This window comes from Callithrix jacchus, chromosome 3, assembly GCF_049354715.1.
Source record: "Callithrix jacchus isolate 240 chromosome 3, calJac240_pri, whole genome shotgun sequence".
Classification (NCBI taxonomy): domain Eukaryota; kingdom Metazoa; phylum Chordata; class Mammalia; order Primates; family Cebidae; genus Callithrix; species Callithrix jacchus.
Window position 1 is genome coordinate 172,422,053 of NC_133504.1, and position 22,076 is coordinate 172,444,128.

Sequence of the window (22,076 nt, forward strand, 5' to 3'; positions counted from 1 at the left end):
ACTGCCACAAAACTTAATGTCACAGTGTTTATCTATAATGTTTAATAGCATGAGCTGTTGGGGTGTTGTGTTAACTGCAAAGATTTTAGAGCTGAGATTGCCTCCTTGCTAATTCATGTGTGAAGCAACAACTATGAATGCATTCTGTTATTCTTTGCCCTAGAGTAAATGTTTAACAATATCACCAAATGGGAGCAAAGAAAAATCGATATCTTGCAAATTGCCATTCAGTAGAATAGCTCTCTGGACCTTTGTATTTATTCAACAAATAATTATTCAACACTATGTATGTGACTTACGCTGGGAACCATTTATGCAAAGACAAGTAACAAGAGTTCCTGCCCTCAAGCAGCCAGCAATCTGGTGAAGGAGTCAGATGAGTAAATAAATAAGCAAGATAAAATATTAAAGCTTCTGTGAGAGTAGTTTGTGGAAGGCACAATGGGCCATTGGAGAAGAAAGAGGTCAGTTTTACCTTGATGTCTGTGCCATGTTAGGCCAGAAAAGTCCCTCTAAACAAGGTGGCCCTTGGATTTTCTTGAATGCTAAACACATACACAATGAGGTAGGTGATGAGGGCATTTCTGTAGGAGCTGTAGTGTATTAGGGATGAAGGTGAGGAAGACCTTCATGAGTTTAGGAACCCTAGAAAGAACGCTGCTGAGTTCAGTTGTACACCTTATATTCAGTACCATCTTAGAGGGTCAGCTCACATCAAAGCATCAAAGGCTGTGGGAATGATCCCCCATCAAACCACCGCCCCGGGCTACACACAGATGTCAGGCTGCACAGTGTGTACCTATAACCTATACAACATTATATGACACTTCTGCATATTATTTTAGTCATGGTGATCCATGTAATAAGTTATGTAATTAACTATGGAATGACAATAACAGTACCTATCTTATGATTTTTTTTTTTGAGACAGAGTTTTGCTCTTGTCGCCCAGGCTGGAGTGCAATGATGTGATCTCACCTCACTGCAACCTCTGCCTCCCAGGTTCAGTTGATTCTCCTGCCTCAGCCTCCAGAGTAGCTGGGATTACAGGCATATGATATCATACCTGGCTAATTTTTGTAGTTTTAATAGAGATGGGTTTCACCATGTTAGCCAGACTGGTCTTGAACTCTTGACCTCAGGTGATCTGCCCACGTTGGCCTCCCAAAGTGCTGGGATTATAGGTGTGAGCCACCAAGCTTGGCCCCTATCTCATAAATTGAAGTAAAAGTTACATGATTCAATATACAGAAGCATTATTACAAATGCTATACAATTTTTTTTTTTTTTTGAAACGGAGTTTCGCTCTTGTTACCCAGGCTGGAGTGCAATGATGTGATGTCTGCTCACTGCAACCTCCACCTCCTGGGTTCAGGCAATTCTCCTGCCTCAGCCTCCTGAGTAGCTGGGATTACAGGCACGCGCCACCATGCCCAGCTAATTTTTTGTATTTTTAGTAGAGACGGGGTTTCACTCTGTTGACCAGGATGGTCTTGATCTCTTGACCTCATGATCCACCCGCCTCGGCCTCCCAGAGTTCTGGGATTACAGGCTTGAGCCACCGCGCCCAGCCCAAATTTTTTAGTTCATTAGTACGTTGCTACAAAGAAATACCTGTGACTGGGTAATCTATAAAGAAAAGAGGTTTTGTTGGCTCACGGTTCTGCAGGCTGTACAGGAAGCATGACGGTGGCATCTACTCAGCTTCTGGGGAGGCCTCAAGAAACTTTTGCTCACAGCGGAAGACAACGAGGAAGCAGGCATATCTTACATGGCCAGAGCAGGAGGAAGAGAGAGAGGAAGGTACCACTTTTAAACAACCAGATCTCATGAGAATTCTATGGTGAGAACAGCACTAGAGGGATGGTACTAAACCATTGGAAACTGCCCCCATGATTCAATCACCTCCCACCAGGCCCCACTTCAGCATCAGGAATTATATTTCAACCTGAGTTTTAAGTGAGGACACAAATCCAAACCATATTAACAAATGGTTAATTCGATGAAGACTGTTATTAGTTATTATTATTAATTCGATGAAGACTGTTAAACATTTAATGTCAAATTCAACCTTTTATTTCATAAATATGTGACTCTTAGGTTTAAGCTTTATCACCCTAATGTAAATGTATTTTCCTACATTTCTCACATTACTTTTTCATATTTATCTCTAATCTATCTGAGATGTGTGCATAAACAGATAGGCATGTGAAGAAAAGTGAGGGAAGGCTTTGTTATTTCAATGAGCCACAGGTAACCCCGTATAGTGGCCGTGTGTCGTTTCCTTCTTTGCAGTAGTCTGGGATCCATTCTCCTAGAAGCCCACCCGTGTTAAGCTCAATTTTTTTACACAGCCAGTTGTTTTAAACGTAACCTGATTAAGCAAATTTTTACCCATTTAGAGCCTGTCTGTTTTGCATATCACACGAAACTACACCAAACATCTGTTAGACATAGATAAGATAAACCCCAGGACTCTAAAAGATCCCAAGCCACTACAAACCTTCAGAAATCTCTGACCCAGAGTGTCCCCACCATCATGTATTTAGTTAAGTCCCTTCTCTGATCCCCTTCTCCAGGAGTCCCCCTTTTTTTTTCCTGTCTGTTTCAGATAGTGATTCCTGCAACCTTGCCTCTGAAAGTTCTCCTGTCCTGAGGGACTTACCTTTTCCTGCAAACCCATCAAAGCACTGCTTAAATCAAGCTCATTGTGTTCTATTACTACCTTGTGGCCATATCCTTTTCCTTGATCAGTCTCCCAAATCCCTTGAACTTGCTACAGGATTTGTTTTTAAATTTTATTTCAATATCCAGGTTTCTTGGGACACTTATTGAGTAGTGTCTACTTCCTATAGAAATTTTAGCTTTCCAAATTCTCTGTTACAGTGATTGAATTATTTACTTATATTGGTGCCTAACTATGGTTTTGTTCGCTCATAGTCCTAGTCTCCTTTCATATTTCTGTTTAATCTCTTTTGCTTTTCTCCTGTGTTTGTTCTGTCTCCCTGTTTTAAGTGGCCATACTGTATGGAATAAAAGAACATCCCTCAGGATTTTGCTTGGCACTGTGAAATATTTATAAATTTTTCAGATGAAGAAGTAACTCACATCTCTACAATATTGAATATCCCAAGCCAGGAGTGTTTATATATTTTCATTTATATAGATTCTTTTATGGTCTCCATTTATGTTTTACAGTTTCTAGATATGAGTCTTTAATAATTTTAACTGGACTTATTACTATATGTTTTATAGTTTATGCCATTATTGTAAACTGAATAGTTTACATATTCTCTCTATGGTTATTGCTGAGGTATATAAAGTTATATATTCTCAATGATTATTTTGTGCCATTTAGTACTTTTTTTATTTTACCTGATTTTTATTTTGTGTGACAGTGATGATGAGATTATCTGTATGTGTGTGCATGTATGTGCATGTTGTCAATAGCAAGCTTATACTGTACTTGCAAACTGGCCCAAACACTATCATTCCTCCTGAAGCCACCTTTGTTCATGTGGTCCTCTCGCCTTAAACCACACAGCTTTCTAGCCTTCATCACCTCGGGTACACTCCTTCAGCGTGCATATCTCACTCCATGTGAGCCTTGCTACTAGAGAATGAAAACAACATCACGTTTTCCCTTTCCCACAGAGTTATGCAAATGACCAGTGCTCAATAAATTGTTTTTAGCTTTTCTCATTATTTATTACATTTTATACCTTATTTTAAAATATTTCCCATTTGGCTTTATGTTTTGTTATTTTTGGGCAGCATCAGGATGAGACTTGACAATCTAAAGGACAAGGAGTTGGTGATAGTAGGTGTCTTCTGGCAGACTTATGCCCTGCTGGGCTGGCCCACATTTTTTTTTTTTTAATCACAGAAGCCTACATATACGCCCAGATGTCTAGCTGAACAGGTTCTACAAAGGAATGATAAGAGAACTTAATGATCGTCTACTGAACCTGAAAAAAAGTGATTGGCATATTATAGTCTGTATGTATTTGTGGAAATGATAAGTAATAAAAACACTCTCTCCCCTTCATTTTAAACTTAGAAAACTGAGCAAGGTAAGTGAAAATGTTGTCATTTTAACTCAAGTTGCCTAGCTCTGAAATCCAATTCTCTCTTCTCTATTTGATATTGCCATCCAGATAATAAAATTCGACAGAACATACTAGCAAAAGGCTCTCCCTCAGAATTGTATAAGGGATCCAGATCCAATCTATAAACCCTATAATCACACTAGGAAGATCAGAAATCTACACTGAAAATCGTATTGCTTATCATGAGTGCATTCCTCATCTTGCTTTCTCTTGGATTTTCCTAACCTAAAAGGGAATGAGAGATTACCAAAACCGAGGTCAATCCTTGAAAAAAGGTCTTATGGGGAAAGTACTACCTATGAGGGCCAAAATAACTGTAGCATTTGGAATTAGAATGGTTGCCATCTGGGAGCCCCTAAACTTTGTCTTCAGCACTTCTTCAGCAATTTGGAAAACATCTTCTTAATGCTAAACATTTTATGTGCTTTAGTTTTGTTTTGTTTTGTCAGTCCCCCCACTATTAAAAAGAATCTTCCTGCCTTATAGATAATTGTGGTTTTTGCATGATATAGAATGTGTAGTAGTATTATCACTTTAGAAGGCACTAAGGAAAATTTTTAGATTTCAAAAGGCCCAGGTCCTAGGTTAAAGGAGGATGTGAAATCTCCATTGAGACAAATGCTACTTAAGCAGCAAAACACCATGACATGTGTATACCTATGTAACGGTCCTGCAAGATCTGCACATGTGCCCCAGAACTTAAAGTATAATTTAAATAAATAAATATAAATAAATAGTAAAACTATTTATTTAAATAATTTAATTAAATACTTAAAAATGTTTAAATATAAATCGTAAAAACAGCCTAAGGTTCTGTATCTTTCAGTGTTAATTTGAAATGGTTCAACATTCGGAAATTAACCGGATTAAGAAAGGAAAACACCAAAACACATCAAATAGAATTAATGATTGAAAAATTCATTAAATTCCAATATACAAAAAGAATAACAAAAATTATTCCAATAAATAAGAATGGAATATTTGTTGAAGGGTAGGAGGATACATTGAGAGGTTGATACTAACAGGCTAAAGACACTGAAGACAGATTTTTATTCATGGGTTTTATAACAATGTTTCAATAAGAGAATAAAAAATGAATGAAATTTATAACAAATCAGCTAGAAAGTACCACCAGGCTTGTATTCCCTTGGCTAAAATATCCTACTGTTATTCTGATGGTTGGGGGATGCTTCAGACTGGCTTGGAGCTGGTAGAATGAGTCCCCAGTGGGACTTGCTTTTGCAGAGAATTAGGCAACTTTGGCACATGGTGCACTTATGGGAAATTAATTATAACACCCAGTCATAAATATTTTGAGAGAGGCTGGTGAGAGCTATCATAATAATTTTTCAAGTAGCACATATTTATTTATTGCTATCTTAAATGAAAAAGTTTGAAGAGTCAAAGAAAGTCATATATATGTTCCCCTTTGTTCTGATTTTGCCCCCATGATATGCTTATCAGTAAGCTGTGGTGTTGTGACCCCCATGATAGACAGATTAATTGATATGCTGTTGACTATGATGTTCTACCAAGAAACTGCTTATTTTTTAACTTCGGAATGCAAGAAAAGACGGTGGTATTCAAAGGGATTCATTCTTGGTCCTTAGGTTTAATATTTTTATCAAGACCTGGAGGAGAGACTATAAAATGAGCTCATTAAGTTTGCTTCAGACACTAAGCTTGGGTGTCAGGCACAATCCTGAGAAATAGCCTGGCAATGCAAAGTTGCCCTAGGGAGCTGCATAAAGTTTAGCCAAGATGGTTGTTTGTGAAAGAAAAAACCTGAATAGACAAACTGAAGAATAATTGGCTTTGGGAATATGGTCAAGATAAATTGTAGAACTCTAATTCATTATAACTCAACCCATGGACCAGAGCTGTAACACTGAGCTTTTAACAACACACATTGATTTTTAAAATTTATTCAGGAAACATTCTTGAAGTGACAAACTGCTGGTAACAAGCAGTCTCTTAGGACACTCCTCGAGGTCAGAGACCATGTTTGGGTCACTGTTGCATCTTCAGCACCTAGGACAGTGCCTAGGACAGCATCCTTCCTGAATTTAAAAGATGTAAGCAAGGATGGAGCCAGAAAGAAAAGGAAGAAAAGACTGGATTACAAAGAAGAAAGTGCTCTACATTCTAGGGACAGATTTCACTTAAGAAAAGAAACAAGCACACACAAGTATTTTGGTCCCCAAAGGAAGATGCTGAAGCCTAACAAAAAGAAACATAAATATCACAGTATCTGGTTAACAACTCAAGTTGGATATTCAGGCTTTCTAGATTTAGCACATAGACCCATGTTAACTTGTCTTTGAGATTTGGAGTCTTAATATTTAAACTAGGGATGTCTTGGGATGCCATAAAGAAATATCACAGGCTGGGTGGCTAAAATAACAGAAATTTACATTTTCACAAGTCTGTGGGCTGTAAGTCCAAGATCAAGGTGCTGACTAACTGGTGAGGGCTCATCCTAGCTTGCAGACACCCAGCTTTTCACTAAGTCCTCACATGGGGGGTTGGGGGAGAAATATCTTCCTCTTGTTATGAGGCCACAGTTCTCTTCGATTACGTCCCCACCTTTATAACCTAATTTAAACTTATTTGCCTCCTAAAAATCCTAACTATACATTTAGTCCCATTGGAGGTTAGGGCTTCAACATAAGGTATTTGAGGGACACAATTTAGTTCACAGCAGAGATAGCAAATTTCATTATGCTACTTCCAGCAGCACAATGAAAACCTCAATAGATGGATGGATGGATGGATGGATGGATGGATGGATGGATAGATGGATAGAGATAGATAGATATAGGTATAAATATAGATTAATTTTCTTCTAGCTTTACCTTTATAAAGTGCAGAAGCTAGTTGACTCTTGAGCAAAGATAAAAACACCTAAACTGAACCTTCCTTTTGCTTCTGGGCTACAGATATTTACTTGTAAAGTGCTAGATTTGAATCAAATGCCGTTAATCTAGAAGGCAGAACCCTGGGTTTTTATATGAAAAGCAATGAGTTTTTTTTTTCTTCTGTAAAAACCTAGTCTGTGAGAAAGCACTGCAGGAATAAGAATTTAATAGCACAACACTGGAAAGAAAGATGCTCTTCATGATAAAATGTTTTATGCATTTTAAAGTAAGGCTTGTGGAAATTAAAAATTAAACAATATGGTTATACCAGCTAGATTTTTTATCTTCTAGAATGATTGAAAAATAAGAACATATTTTTATGTCAAAATCAGAAATCACTATAGAAATGGATATGAGTAGTCTTTAACTAGAATATCAGGGTTTCACAAGGCTTTCATCTCTGTTACTGCAATGTAGTCAAATTTGTATTTCAAGGAATTTTCCAGAGTACAGTTTTGTAAGCCCTGGAACTGAGAATTTTCTTCATCCTAAAAGGGTCTTTGAACAGTGTGCCAAGGGTGATCAATATTAAATATATGCTCTAAGTGTCTCTTGATTATGGGAGTATTAGTTAAATAATGGTTTATTTCACATGCTACCATTTTAACCCATAACTTCCTTTACTTAGGAAAAGTCAGTGAGTGGAATGTTGAAAGTTGTCAGGCTCTGGGTATCAGTTCCTAGGTAGGTAAAGGCATTTCCATGTGGTATGAGATGTGGGTGCAGCGGTCTGGGCTCCACTGCCTCTTCTGTTCTGTCTTCTCTAAACCTCAGTTTCATCTGCAAGATAATAATTAGCATCAATCTGGATTCGACTCAATGTAGCTTTGAGAGTAAAGTGCAACTCTAATGTGTAAACACTTAGCAAATGGTGAAGAAAATTTAAATAAAAGTAGAGAAATAAATATTCTCCAATGTGTGTCTTTTTAACAGTATTTTAGTAAGCACATATTGGCATGTTAAACTCCTAATAAAAATGTTAGGAGACAGTATAAAAAAATCTGTAAAAAATATTAGGTAGGCAGCATAGGACAAAGCATTGATTATAATTATTTATAAGGTGCTTGTTTCTTCTTCACATAAAGGCTCTCCTTCCTTGCTGTTCTGCCCCTTCCTTTATCCTTACCTAACCTGGGTCAGCCTCTGCAGAAAGGTTTGGTTACTATAGATAATGCTTTGGGGAAAAGCATTCTTTTTAAGATATCTTACCAACTGTGGAAAGGAGAGTAGGGAGACCATCACAATATATAGTTTTGAAATAACTATTCAGTATTGCAAAGAAAGTCCGATAGAGTAAGACCATAACCTGAGGCATAGTTGGAGTTTAGTAAATTGATCTTTTTTGTTTCACTGTTATTACAGTAAAATCAGCATAAAAAACATTGCTTTTTCCATCTGCAGGCTCTGGGTTAATAGGACCATAAAGCAGCAAATTGCTAGGTGCACTGTGGCAGTTTCAATAATAATAATAATACTGGAAAACTTAGAGTAATTGACACAATGCTCAATGGCATTCATTTATTTCCTCTTGCCTACTCTTAAGTAGAAATTCAACTAAATATTTTCCATTGATATAGTTCATGAAATAAAATAATTAAAGATGGTATTTTAACCCTAGGATTCTACCATTTGTCTGATAAATTTAGAATCATTCTACACAGATGTCAGTTTCCATCAAGTTCTGTTACTCCACGGCCCTATTAAGAATTCTCAGTCTTCTGGGCCGGGCACAGTGGCTCACACCTGCAATTTCAGCACTTTGGGAGTCCGAGGCAGGTGAATCACCAAGGTCAGTGGTTTGAGAACATACTGGCCAACATGGCAAAACCCCATCTCTACTAAAAATTCAAAATTAGCCAGGCATAGTGGCCTCCATCGTTAGTCCCAGCTACTGGGGCGACTAAGGCAGGAGAATTGCTTGAACCCAGGAGGCGGAGGTTGCAGTGAGCCAATATTGTGCCACTGCACTTCAGCCTGAGCGACACAGTGAAGCTCTGTCTCAAGAAAAAAATTTTTTTTCAGTCTTCTGTGTTGTTCCCTGTGAGACTCCTCTAACTAACTTTGCTTCACTACAAAGTATGAAACTCTTATCTAAGGTTTGCTTGTGCTCACTGAAGACAGATGCTCTAATAAAATGATGTATATAAAATTTATGTAAAGCTCCAATTTCTTTTTCTGAAATCTGAACTTCCAAAGGACAGCATGGAGATTAGAATCTGTCTTAAGATTTTTTTTTAATAAAAAACTCAGAAACATCAGAAAATACTTCATTTTCTGTACTTTTTAGAGTTTTACAACCTCTCCAGAAAGGGGAGCAAGGACAAAGCCTATGCTGTTTTTATTATTAGTCATTCACAGGAGGCAAAATGCGAGGGACAGGAAAAGAGCTAGATGCCCTAGTTTCTGAAAGACAGTTTGAGAATTTAAAGGATTTCCCCATGTTTCCTGACTGAGAAATATATATTCTATGTATTTTATATGTTTTTCAGAAAAGTTGGGTTTTGCTGCAGTAACAAATGGTCCCCAAATCCTAATGTCTTACAGCAGCAAAAGTTTAACATTTGTCCCATTCTAGGGTAATTGTGGCTTTGCTCCAGGTCATCTTCATCCAGTATAATGGAGCAATTTCTAACCAAATGCTGCCAATCATTATGTCAGAAAGAAAGAGATTAGGTTCAGCTTGCAAGTGACACATCTTTTTTGCTTACACGTTGTTGACCAAATTAAAACACATGACCAAACTTCATGGCTTTGACATAGTATGTTACTCTGCTGAAAAGTAGCAGGACATACTTTTGAAAGTCTACCACCTGCGGCTAATGCTAGTTATAAGCCAGGCACTATACTAGGCATTTATAAATATTAACTCTCATCTTCATAATCTTAGAATATAGGGATTTTTAACCATCATTTTGCAGAAGAGGAGAAAATTGCACAGTATACTCATGCTGCTCATACATTTTAGTTATGTATAGACATTTCAGTTCATACATTTTAGTATGTTTAGAAAAGACTATGATTGAATACAGGTCTAGCTGACTGCATAGCCTAGCTTTTACCAATAACCTGAACTGTATCTCAAATAGTTCACTTATTATAATCAGTATCTCCTTGAAGAGAAGCCAAGGGGAAGAAAAAGCACCAGGTTGCTCAAAATTCATAAGTGAAAAACCCAGCTCATGATTCAGTTATATAATCCATATTTTCCCAAACATGGAAACTACCCTAAAAAAATCATCATCTAACATAAAACATAATAAACTAAGAGAAGAAATTAGATGCACTGGTTAAGGTGATGATAGTTGTAGTAATATTTAAAAACTCCCACATTTCAGCTGATTAACATAATGAAATTGATTTTCTCACTCATGTTGTAAGCACTCTTGAGGGACTGGAGACTTCGCTCTCCCTCGTGGTTCCAGATTCCAACTTCTGTCTACCTTTTTGCTCTATGATCTCCTAGGATCTCGGGGTCCTCTGCACTCAGTGGATAGGAAAATTGAAGGTAATGAAGGTACACTTGCTTCTTATCTGCTTTACCCTAAATGTGATACACATTATGTCTACTCTCATTCCATTAACAAAAACTTGTTATAGAGCCCTAGGAAGCATGCCTAGAAATGTAGTCCCTGACTGGGCAGCCAAAGCCAGCAAGAACTCTACATTATGGAAGGAGCTTCATGAAGTTGTGGTTAACTTCAAGGTACCTCTGCCACGTGGGACATTGTCATATTTATGATGATACAAAGTAAAAAGTGAATTAGTACCAAGAAAAGATGCAGATACATTTCTTTTCATGAAATGTTTATTTCCTTTCTCCAAATGCAACCAATAAAATAAAATATATATATATATTTATTTATATATAAATAAATCATTTATATATAATATAAATCATTTTGCAGAAGAGGAGAAAATTGCGCAGTATACTCATGCTGCTCATACATTTTAGTTATGTATAGACATTTCAGTTCATACATTTTAGTATGTTTAGAAAAGACTAAAATATATATATATATATATATATATTTAGAAATCTAGTAAATGTCTTGTCAGATGTTTTACTAGATATTATTAGGGATCTAAATAAAGCATGATGTATTTTCTGACTTCAAAGGCATACCATAGGTTCTCTCATTAAAATGGAGGGACTGAGGAATTATTTCTGTATCTTGCCCATAGCTGAGTAGGTAGCTGGAGAAGACTCAGTTTCCTCATCTGTGGAAGACTGTGTGGCGATTCCTAAAGGATCTAGAAATAGAAATACCATTTGACTCAGCAATTCTATTACTGGGTATATACCCAAAGGATTATAAATCATTCTGTTATAAAGGTGCACGCACAGGTATGTTCACTGCTGCACTGTTTACAATAGCGAGACTTGGAACCAACCCAAATGCCCATCAATGACAGACTGGATAGAGAAAATGTGGCATATATACACCATGGAATACCATGCAGCCATAAAAAAGGATGAGTTCATGTCCTTTGCAGGGGCATGGATGAATCTGGGAACCATCCTTCTCAGCAAACTGACACAAGAACAGAAAACCAAACACTGCGTGTTCTCACTCATAAGTGGGTGTTGAACAATGAGAACACATGGACACAGAAAGGGGAATATCACACACCAGGGCATGTTGGAGAGTGTGGGGAGCTAAGGGAGGGATAGCCATGGGAGAGATAACATTAGAAGAAATACCTAATATAGGTGATGGGGGATGGATGCAGCAAACCACCATGGCATGTGTATACCTATGTAACAATCCTACACGACGTGCACAGGTACCCAGAACTTAAAGTATAATTTAAAAAGAGAAACAAAAATATCTGTTCCCTAAGATTGATGCTGAATTATGAAGCTCTGTGGAAAAGGAAATTAAGCACATTGTTTACTGTCTCAGTCCCCTTTATAATCTATAGAAACTAGAACATACAAATATTGGCAGAGCCTGTTTTCTTTTTTCTTTTCTAGATGGGGTCTCTCTCTGTCACCCAGGCTGGAGTGCAGTGGCGCAATATCGGCTCACTGCAATCTCTGCCTCCTGGATTCAAGCAATTCTCCTGCCTCAGCTTCCTGAGTAGCTGGGACTACAGCCGTGTGCCACCATGCCCAGCTAATTTTTGTATTTTTAGTAGAGACAGGGTTTCACCATGCTGGCCAGTCTGGTCTCAAACTCCTGACCTTGTGATCCGCCCGCCTTGGCCTCCCACCGTGCTGGGATTACAGGCATGAGCCACTGCAGCAGGCTGGCAGAGCCTGTTTTCTTAGCACAAAATGTAAATTTCAGAAAGCTCATTTAGTTCCATTTATATAATCGTGACAAAATATCATATAAAATACTCAACTTCTACGACTGAAATGCAGAGATAAGGATTCCAATAAAATTTGCTAATTACTATTCTCATAATTCCCTAGCTTCTGTAACTCTCCCAATTCTGTTACTCCACCCAGAATTAGGAAGTCAAATTTATTAGGACTCTGGGAATTGCTACTCTACTGCCCTAATTTCAATGAATCCACAACTAAAATGAGGGAAGAGAATCTGAATTACTTTCTCTTTCTTCAGAGGAAGGAAGCATTTTTAACTGGGCCTATGGCAAAGTTTTCCCTCAATTCTTAAAAACAGAGCTTCTCAAACTTGCCTTAATAGTAAAAGCCACAGAGAGTACTTGCCAAACAAATTAAAGGACTTATACAAACATAGTTCTGAAACTTGAGCTTGCACCAGAATCTCCTGCAAGCCTTGTTAAAACAGAGATTTCTAGACCCCACCCCCAGATATGCCTATTTCATGAGCCTGAAGGTAGGGAGAATGGTGAGAATTTATGTTTATACCAATCCCCAGGAGATGCTGAAGCTGCTGATCCAAGGTCCGCATTTTGAGACCCCCTGTACCAGAAGCATAGACGCCCAGTCCTGGCTGCTGATCTAAACCAACTGCTGATGCAGAGCTGAAGTGAAAAGCATTACCCTTTGATTTTAGGTTTTCAGAGAGGACATTTTTCTTTTTTCAAATTACAACACCTGGCCCTTGAATTGGGAGTTTGGCCAAGAATTCTCTTGTAACTAACTGCTTCTCCCTGTGGTTTTTTTAGTGAGTCACCAAAAGCTCTTTGGTGTTGTAATTACCCTTAATTCTCTTTCTGGTCTGTGATTGTGTGCCACTCTTTATTTTTTCATATGCTTCTTCATCTCTCCTGCCAGCTCCCTAGCTGGGACTCAGAAGGTTATTTGGTTAAAGCATTGCGAAGTGCAAAGGAAGCAATGTCTAGAGCATTTGGCTTTCGTTTCTGAGCTTGGCTTCACTGCACACAACCTGTACAACTAAACTACATTATCTATTGTTTTTGAAGTTCAATTTTCTAATCTGTAAAACAGATAATAGCACATTACAAGATATTGTGAACAAGAAAAAGTACATAGTTCAAAGAAGAGGCTCAATGAATAGTCTATATTGCATTTTCTTCCCTGCCTCTTGCTTCCCTCTCTCCTTTCTTCCCTTTTTCCTTTCCTTTCTTCTTCTTTTACTCTCTGCCTTGTCCCTAACACAAGATCAGAAAGAAATGAATCTCCCTCCCTTCCACATTCTAGACTAGTCATTACACAGCCTGTTTTCTTCTCATCTTTTGCCTCCTTTCTGTAAAACGGCACTGCCAACCTTCAGGCTCAAAGAATCTGTCCTGATGTCAAGCCCCCGAGTGTGTCACTAAAGTGGGTGAGTTCAGGAAGCAACAGACATCACTTCCTGAGTCCTAGCCTTATATATTATTTATTAGCAGACATTCCCAATATTATGTCTACTGTGCTCATTTTTTATTATATTACTGTCATAACTATGGTATAGATAACAGGAAAGCACAAAACACAAGTTGTGAACATCCCAAAGGTATTGATTATTTTCCAAACATAAAAGTCTGGTTATTTACATGATTATGTTGTTTAGTAACATGTGAATCATAGGGACACACTAAGCAACAATGGCATCGGAAATAACACCTGCCCTTTAAGCTTTTTTTTTTTTTTTTGTAACCGGTCTTATCACATGTTGAGTTTGAGCAGATCTGTCTGGCCACACTGTATTGAGAGCAGAGACTAATGAGTTCAATTCTCTTTGAGGTTTAGAGAATTCTGGTATTTCAGTGGAAAAAAAATACTGCCTGCAAAGTAGAGCTGTTATGTTTTTCTGGAACTTTAGAGGGCAGCAGAGGAGCTGTCTGAGAAAAATCCCTACTTGACCAAGAGAAGCATTTTTGTTTCCCAAGTTATTTCTACAAAATGTTCTCATTGAAAGGAAAGGATTATATTTTAGAGGGTGCTTGTAATCATGTTTTTAATGAAGATATTATTTCATAGTATATTTCAAATATAAAGACTTTTTTTCCTATTGAAAACCTTTATACTGATTGATGATTAACTTGGAAAGAAGTCCCAGAGCAAATTTTAAAAGGAAAGGATTGGCTGATTAAAAGGACAAAAATGTATATTGGCCAGGTGCTGTGGCTCATACTTGTAATTCCAATGTTTTGGAAGGCCAAGGCGGGTATATCACTGGAGCCCTGGAGTTTGAGACAAACCTGGGCAATATGGTGGGGAAAAAAATTAGCCAGGCATGGTGGTGCATGCCTGTCATCCCAGCTACTTGGGAGGCTGAGGTGGGAGGATCACTTGAGCCTAGGGAGGTTAAAGTTGCAGTGAGACATGATCTCTCCACTTCACCCCAGCCTGGGAGACAGAGTGATATCCTGTCTCAAAGAAAAATAATAATAACTTAAACAAAATAGTGTGTATAATAATATATTAGACTAAAGTATATTTTATTTCAGAGTATTTTCTTCGGTTTGTATGTGTTTTAAATACATGTTTCGAAGATAAAAAATAGTTTTGGAGAATGACTACTGTGTGTAAATAGTTAATAGATGATGTTGAGCCATATGAGACAAATTTACTTGTGCACAAATACAGATTTCAAATTGAATAATTGAATAAGAAAGCTGTTTTGCTTGAAGAATTAAAAGAGTGCACTAGCAAAAAAGCGAAACAGGGTTTTGTTTTACACGTGAAGTTCGTTGATTAGATTTGTTAGCCAGTCTGGTTCACAACATCTGAATTTAGCCATCCTACAATTTAAGAGCAAGTGATTCAAAAATCAGTTTATAAGTTCCTCTTAATGGTGACAATGAGAAACACTTGTCTTAGATTTTTTTTCTCATTATCTGGGTGACGCCAAATCCTGCAAGGCATGCAGCCACTAGTATGACTGGTCTCGTCCCCAGAGAGTGGGACTGTGTTAGGGCTGAAGAGCCAACCCATTTATTATAGATCGTCGCTCATTTACCCTGCAAGCGCACTTGGGTCTGCTGCATAATGCAAGCGATCAAAGCAGAACTTATCTCTTTTCTCTTGCTCTGAAATATTTTCTTTGGCGATTGGCAGCAATCTTTCTTGCTAACTGCTCCGGTACCTTGCAGTAAGGGGACCCTTACTCGCCTTGTCCAGATTCCTTCCTCCCTGCTATGCAAGGGCCTGATCTCAGGTCTTTTTCACACATTCGTTCTCTTCTTCCTTTCTGAAATGTATCGTCTTTTCCTTGTACATTTTAATTCTTTTAGTAACTATCTGATCATTCTCCTTCATCCTAGTTTTTGACTTCCTTCTCTTTCTGACTTTGTATCAGGGAGTATGTTTTCTTGAGCTTAGAACCTGGATTGTAAGAAATGAACCATGAGATTAACTAGCATTGTATTTTCTTCAGTAAGCTTTTCGCAGAGTGATCATTTGCCCTGGGGATAACTCCCAAAGAAGATCCTCTGGGACAGAATTTGTTCCCATCAATGCCAGTTTTCCATCTGGCAGGATCTCTCAGGGTCTGCTGGTGCTGCCCAAGGCTTGCTGCCCACACTGATGAGATAACAGTATATTTCCTAAAGTTTTTGTGGCTCTGAGTTATTAACATGGCTACATCCTCAGTGCCTATGGGCTCTAAGAATTTAACCCGACTAAAGCAACAGACCTATTTGACGTATCCAACTGGGACAGAGTCTCAGAAATGAGTCACAATGCCCTTTCAACTTTCAGAAAATGCCATGCTCTTTTTATCCAAAAGCCACAGAGCTGATATGACAGGACACTGACTTGGCAGAGTTCTGGGATCATTAAAATCCCAAGAACAAGAATCTTACCATTTCTCAGAGTGTCTGCTGTGAATTACATGAGGTGCTCTGAGAATGTTTTTATGAAGATATTCACCTTTTATCTTTTTGCAGAGGGAGAGAACCTTGGTTTTGAGGCCAGTTTATTGATTCTGCCTAGCCCAGTAGCCCTCAAATGGCTCCATTGCTGCAGTTCTAGGGTCAGCCACACAGTTTGGTGTCCTGTCATGAGCAATGAGGCAGCTGCATATAGCTCCTACAGCGGATTCAAATCCAGAAAAACAAAGCGCTTTCAAGTTGGAAACACATATCATTCTAATATTTATTATATTTCTTCAGAAGTTGGCTGAAGGAAACATACATTTCTTTCTTAACTCTTATTACATAAACAAACCAAAATGCTTTGAATGCCCACCATGTACCAAATGGGGCACTTAATCCATTGGTGAAGTTAACGATCCTTAAGAAGTAAAAATTAATTCCAAAATGCAGAAGAAAAGTTATTGTATCCAGTTTGTTTTATTATGTTCTGTTTTGTGGTGCTTTATTTTTTCGTGTGTGTGTGTGTGTGTGTGTGTGTATGTGTGTGTGTGTGTGTTGTTGGGGGGGTGTTGTTTTGTTTTGCTTTGTTTTTATTGAGATTCTTGCCATGACATATTTCAGGAAATACTTTAAATCGTTCTGAAAAGCCTTAGAATCAGGGTAAGGGAGTTTGTTTTCTTTTCAAGTGTATATGGTAAATATAACGATAATGAGTGATATGTTGTTTCTACCAGGATTGTATAGATTTGTTTCACCTCTACAGACTTGACCTACACCCTAGGATGTGGTACCATGATTGTAGGGTGGAGATGAGGCCATGCTTGCTGAAGAAATTCAGCCAACTCTAAAGTATGTTGATATTCTATATATTACATGACAGCCCCATTAGGAGAAGTTATCTGGGGCATTTTTGTAAATGGGATGGGGTTTCCAGGACACTGAAGAAGTAATGCCTTATACCCTTAATATTAAACTTCTGCTGAGCATGGTTTGATCCCTCTCTCTTGCTGTCTCTCATTCTCTTTCTTATCCTCTTTCTCTAACTCTCTGACCTGGGATGATTTCAGAATCCTTTAGTGCTACAGGTTATCACTGTGATAATTAATTGTCATTGAACTGGCAGTGAAAATGTTAGTTAATGAAAAATATTTGTTGACAAAATGCCAAATAACAGAGGATTAATTATAACAGCTCATTTTGGGGAAAACAAGTCCATCAGAATGAGGTTAATCATCAGTTTGCCATCTGGCCTAGATTAGGGGGCCATCTGGGTCAGCATTGAGTGTTGAGTCATGTAAGTTCTCTGAAGCATCTTGATACAAGTTAGATGTATCCACGGCATACTATTCACATTGTGGGTTAGACTTCGGAGTTCAGTGTTTAATGTTTATACTTTGACTGGGTTGAGTCTTGCATGGTTTTGGGATTTTAATAACCTGAAGAAATAAGTAAAGGAGGAAGCAAAAAAACTAGGCAGGACAGGCCTGAGGACAATGATCCTGGTCTCCAGGGGTGGTGGGTAGAACATGGTGAACTTGAGTGTTGTAGGAGCAGGATGATAATGACCACCAGAAGCATAAGATCAGGTGGTCAGTTCATTCATAGCAGTACTCCAGCTTACCACCAGAAGACTAAAAGTAGAAGAAGAATACCTTACTTCCTTGGTATTCTTCCTCCAATGAAGAGTATACATGTTGCTTGCAGGTGTTGGAGCAGATGAAGGACCAGGTCACTAGCTTAGTTTCAGAATGAGCCTCAGCTCCTAGCTGAGAACTCGCATGTAAGTCCAGAACACAGAATGAGGAGCCAAGAATTGTTATTCACATGTTTCAAGCTACCACTCTTGGAGAGCAACTAGTATATGTCAGGTACCTTATCTTAAATATTTAACCCTTACTACACTTCTGTGAAATATGTTTTTTATGCCTGGTCTCCAATTAAAAGATTGAGGAAGCTTGGTGAAGTCAGGCAAACAATTCAATGTCCAATATCTAGTAAGTTTCAGGGTCACATTTTATACGTAGATATGTATGTATTCAGATACATCAACAAATGAGTCAATGTAATGGGGGTATGGTAGGAAATTGCAACTGATGCTCCTAGGACACTGAACATTGTCCTAAACACAATGAAGAGAGCTGAGTTTGTAGGCTGAGGCATTGGGTACAATAATCCTTCTTGCACAGGTTGGGAATTGACTGAGGTAAGGAAAGGAGCATGGAGAGAACCCTGTGGACTGAAAGAATTAATAATCTGGCATTGATCTGGAAGGCATATCGTATACACCTATTGAGCATGTCAAGTTCTTACTCTTAGCTTCTGTCAGCAGGATTGGCCATCAAATTCCTAATTTTATGTTATAGTAGAATCAAGTGTACTTACATAATTACTCTAAGTACTCAAAGGGCTGAACTTACAGTAGTCATTCAACTCAGTGCTTATGAATGACTAAATAAATGGGTGTGTTCTTTCCTGAAATAGCAGAAGGAAGTAATAGAAGAAGTAACACAAGAAGAAGCAGTCTACTTCTATTCATACTCAAAAAAGGCTATGCACAAAGCTGGAGAGACAGCCTGGCAGTCTACACTTGTGTCTTAATCCCCCAAGGATTAAGGTTAATTTTCAGAGAGGTCTTAAGCAAAAATATTTGGTGATTTCATATTCTACAGCAGGCTATTGAATCACAAGAATACAAAATACCCACTTTTTATTTGGTTATAGAGGGGTGTTACTCATGTTACTTTTATGAGAAATGAATAAGTGAGATGAATGCATTAAAATATATTTATTAAAATTAAAAATAAATTCTGAATAGTCACAACTAGTTCTGCTACTTTGATATGGAACATTGTGTAAATGTCTATCAGGTCTGGTTGGTGTGTCGTGTTACTCAAGTCCTGTATTTCTTTGCACAACACTATAAACCAACTAGACCTGATAGACATCTGTGATACTCCATACAAAAACAGCAGAATATATACTCTTCTCAAGTACATGGCACATTTCCTAGGATAGATCATGTGCTAGGGCATGAAACAAGTCTGAATAAATTTTTAAAAAATTATACGAAGTGTGGTTGCCAACCACAGTGGAATGAAATGAAAAATCAATAATAGAAAAAAAATTAGAAATTCACAATTATGAGGAAATTAAGCAACACATTCTTAAATAATCAATGGGCCAAAAAATACCATAAAGATTAGAAAATGCTATGAGATAAATGAAAATAAATATAAAATTTATGAAAAATTATAGAATGCAGCTTATATGGTACTTAGAAGGAAATTTATAACTATAAATGTCTATATATTAACAACATCTCAAGTCAAAAATTTAACCTGACAACTTAAGAAACTAGAAGAAGAAGAGCAAACTAAATGCAAAGCAATCAGAATGAAGAAAACAGTAACTATTAGAACATAAATAAATAAAATAGGGAATAGAAAAACAATTAAAAATCAGTGAACTCTAATGGTTCTTTAGGAAAAGAAACTAAAAATTGATAAAATTTTAGCTAGACTGAAGAAAAAAGGAAAGAAGTTATAATTTAATAAAATTTTAAAAATGGGAATGGAGACATCACTACCAACCTTACAGAAATATAAAAGGATCCTATGAGAATGTGGTGAACATTTGCATCCCAACAAATTAGGTAGCTTAGATGACATGACAAATTTCTAGACAGACAAACAGAAACAACCACTGTCGATTCACAGTGAAATAGAAAATCTGAATAAACCTACTATAAGTAAAATGACTTAATTTAAAATGAAAACATTTCCTGCCAATTAAAGCCCGATCCCAGATGGCTTTGCTGGTGAACTCAATTAAACATTTAAAGAAGAATTCGTAATAATTATTTACAAACTCTTTCAAAAAAGAGAAGACAATGGAATATTTCCCAACCCATTCTAGGAGCTGGCATTATCCTTATGTCAAAACCAGGTAAAGACATCACAAGGAAAGTATGTCTTATAAGTGTAAACACAAAATTTCTTAATAAAAGACTAGCAAACACTGGCAATAAAAAGGAATAAAGTATGAATGCATGCTACAATATGGTTGAACCTTGAAAAATATTATACTAAGTGAAAGAAACCAAGCACAAAAGACCACATATTTTACTATTCCATTTATATGAATGTCCAGAATATAGAAATATATAGAGACAGAAATTAGATTAATTGTTGTGCAGGGATGAGGTATGAAGTTGGAGAGAAAAGAGAACTCAAACAATACAATAACAAAAACACAAATAATCTGGTTTAAAAATAGGCAAAAGACCTCTCTAGACGTTTCCCAAAAGAAGACATTCAAATGGCCAACAGGTATATGTAGAAAATATTTAACATCACTAATCATCCAGGAAATGCAAAATAAAATCCAATGAAGTATTACCTCACTCCGGTTAGAAGGGCTCTTATCGAAAAGACAAGATAATGAGTGCTGGTAAGGATGTGAAGAAAACGGTATCCTTAAACACTGTTGGTGAGAATGTAAATTAGTTTAGCCATGAAAAACAACATGGAGATTTCACAAAAAAATTAAAACTAGGACTACCATATGATCCAGCAATCCCACTACTGGATATATATCCAAAGGAAATTAAATCAGTATGTCAAGGAGATGTCTCACTCCCATGTTTGTTGCCACACTATTCACAATAGCCAAGATACAGAATCAACCTAAATGTTCATTAAGATAACATAACTTATGGATAAAGAAAATGAATAAATAAATGAATAAAATGTGGCATATATGTGTGTATGTATGTGTATATGGTATACACATACACACACAATAGAATACTATTAGCCATAAAGAATAAAATCCTATCATTTGTGACAACATAGGTGCACCTGGAAGACATTATGTTAACTGAAATAAACCGACACAGAAAGACAAATACTGCATAATCTCACTCATATTCAGAATCTGAAGTAGTTGATCTCACAGATGTAGAGAATTGAATAGGGGCGACCATGGGCTGGGGAGAGTAGCCGGTGATATTGTTTGGCTGTGTCTCCACCTGTATATCATCTTGAATTCCCACGTGTTGTGGGAGGGACCTGGTGGGAGGTAATTGAATCATGGGGCGGGGGGCAGGTCTTTCCCATGCTGCTCTTGTGATAGTATGTCTTATGAGATCTGATAATTACTGTAAGAGTGAGTTTTCCTGCACAAGCTCTCTTTGCCTGCCACTATCTATGTATGATGTAGCTTTTTCCTCCTTGCCTTCCACTGTGAGTGTGAGGTTTCCCCAGCCATGTGGAACTGTAAGTCAAATAAACCTCTTTCTTTTGTAAATTGCCCAGTCTCAGGTATATCTTTATCAGCAGTGTGTAAACAGACAAATACATGAAGGAAGGAGAATGGGTCAAAAATGGTCCACGGGGAGAAAGTTACAGTTACTTACAAGGAATAAGATCTGGTATTCTATTACATAGTAGGGTAATTATAGTTAACAAGAATGCATTGTATATTTCAAAACAGCCAGAATAAATGATTTTGAATGTTCTTACCACAAAGAAATGATAATTGAGATGATAGATATTCTAATTACTCTAATTTGATCGTCACACATTATATACATATATTGAAACATTGGACCTTATAAATGTGAACAATTATTTTGTGTCAATTAAAAATAAAATTTTAAAAAACAACAGAGAAGTGTTGATTTTAGGATTACCAGAAAGTTGTGGAAGCAAAGAGAGGTCACCAACTTTATGGAGAGGAGTCTGGGGACTTTTCCTAGCACCATTAGCCTCTGAAGAAAATTCTGAAGGATTTAAGGTGCATCAGGCATATGAGGCAGAAAAGACATGGCAAGCAGATGAATGGGGCTTAGAGG

General features: G+C 37.3%; 1 protein-coding gene across 4 annotated transcripts in view; it reads left to right on the forward strand.

Moving 5' to 3' along the window:
• Window positions 1–22,076, forward strand: part of KCNIP4 (potassium voltage-gated channel interacting protein 4) — a 1,202,281-nt gene that overhangs the window by 482,596 nt on the left and 697,609 nt on the right. The gene's annotated exons all lie outside the window — the stretch shown is intronic.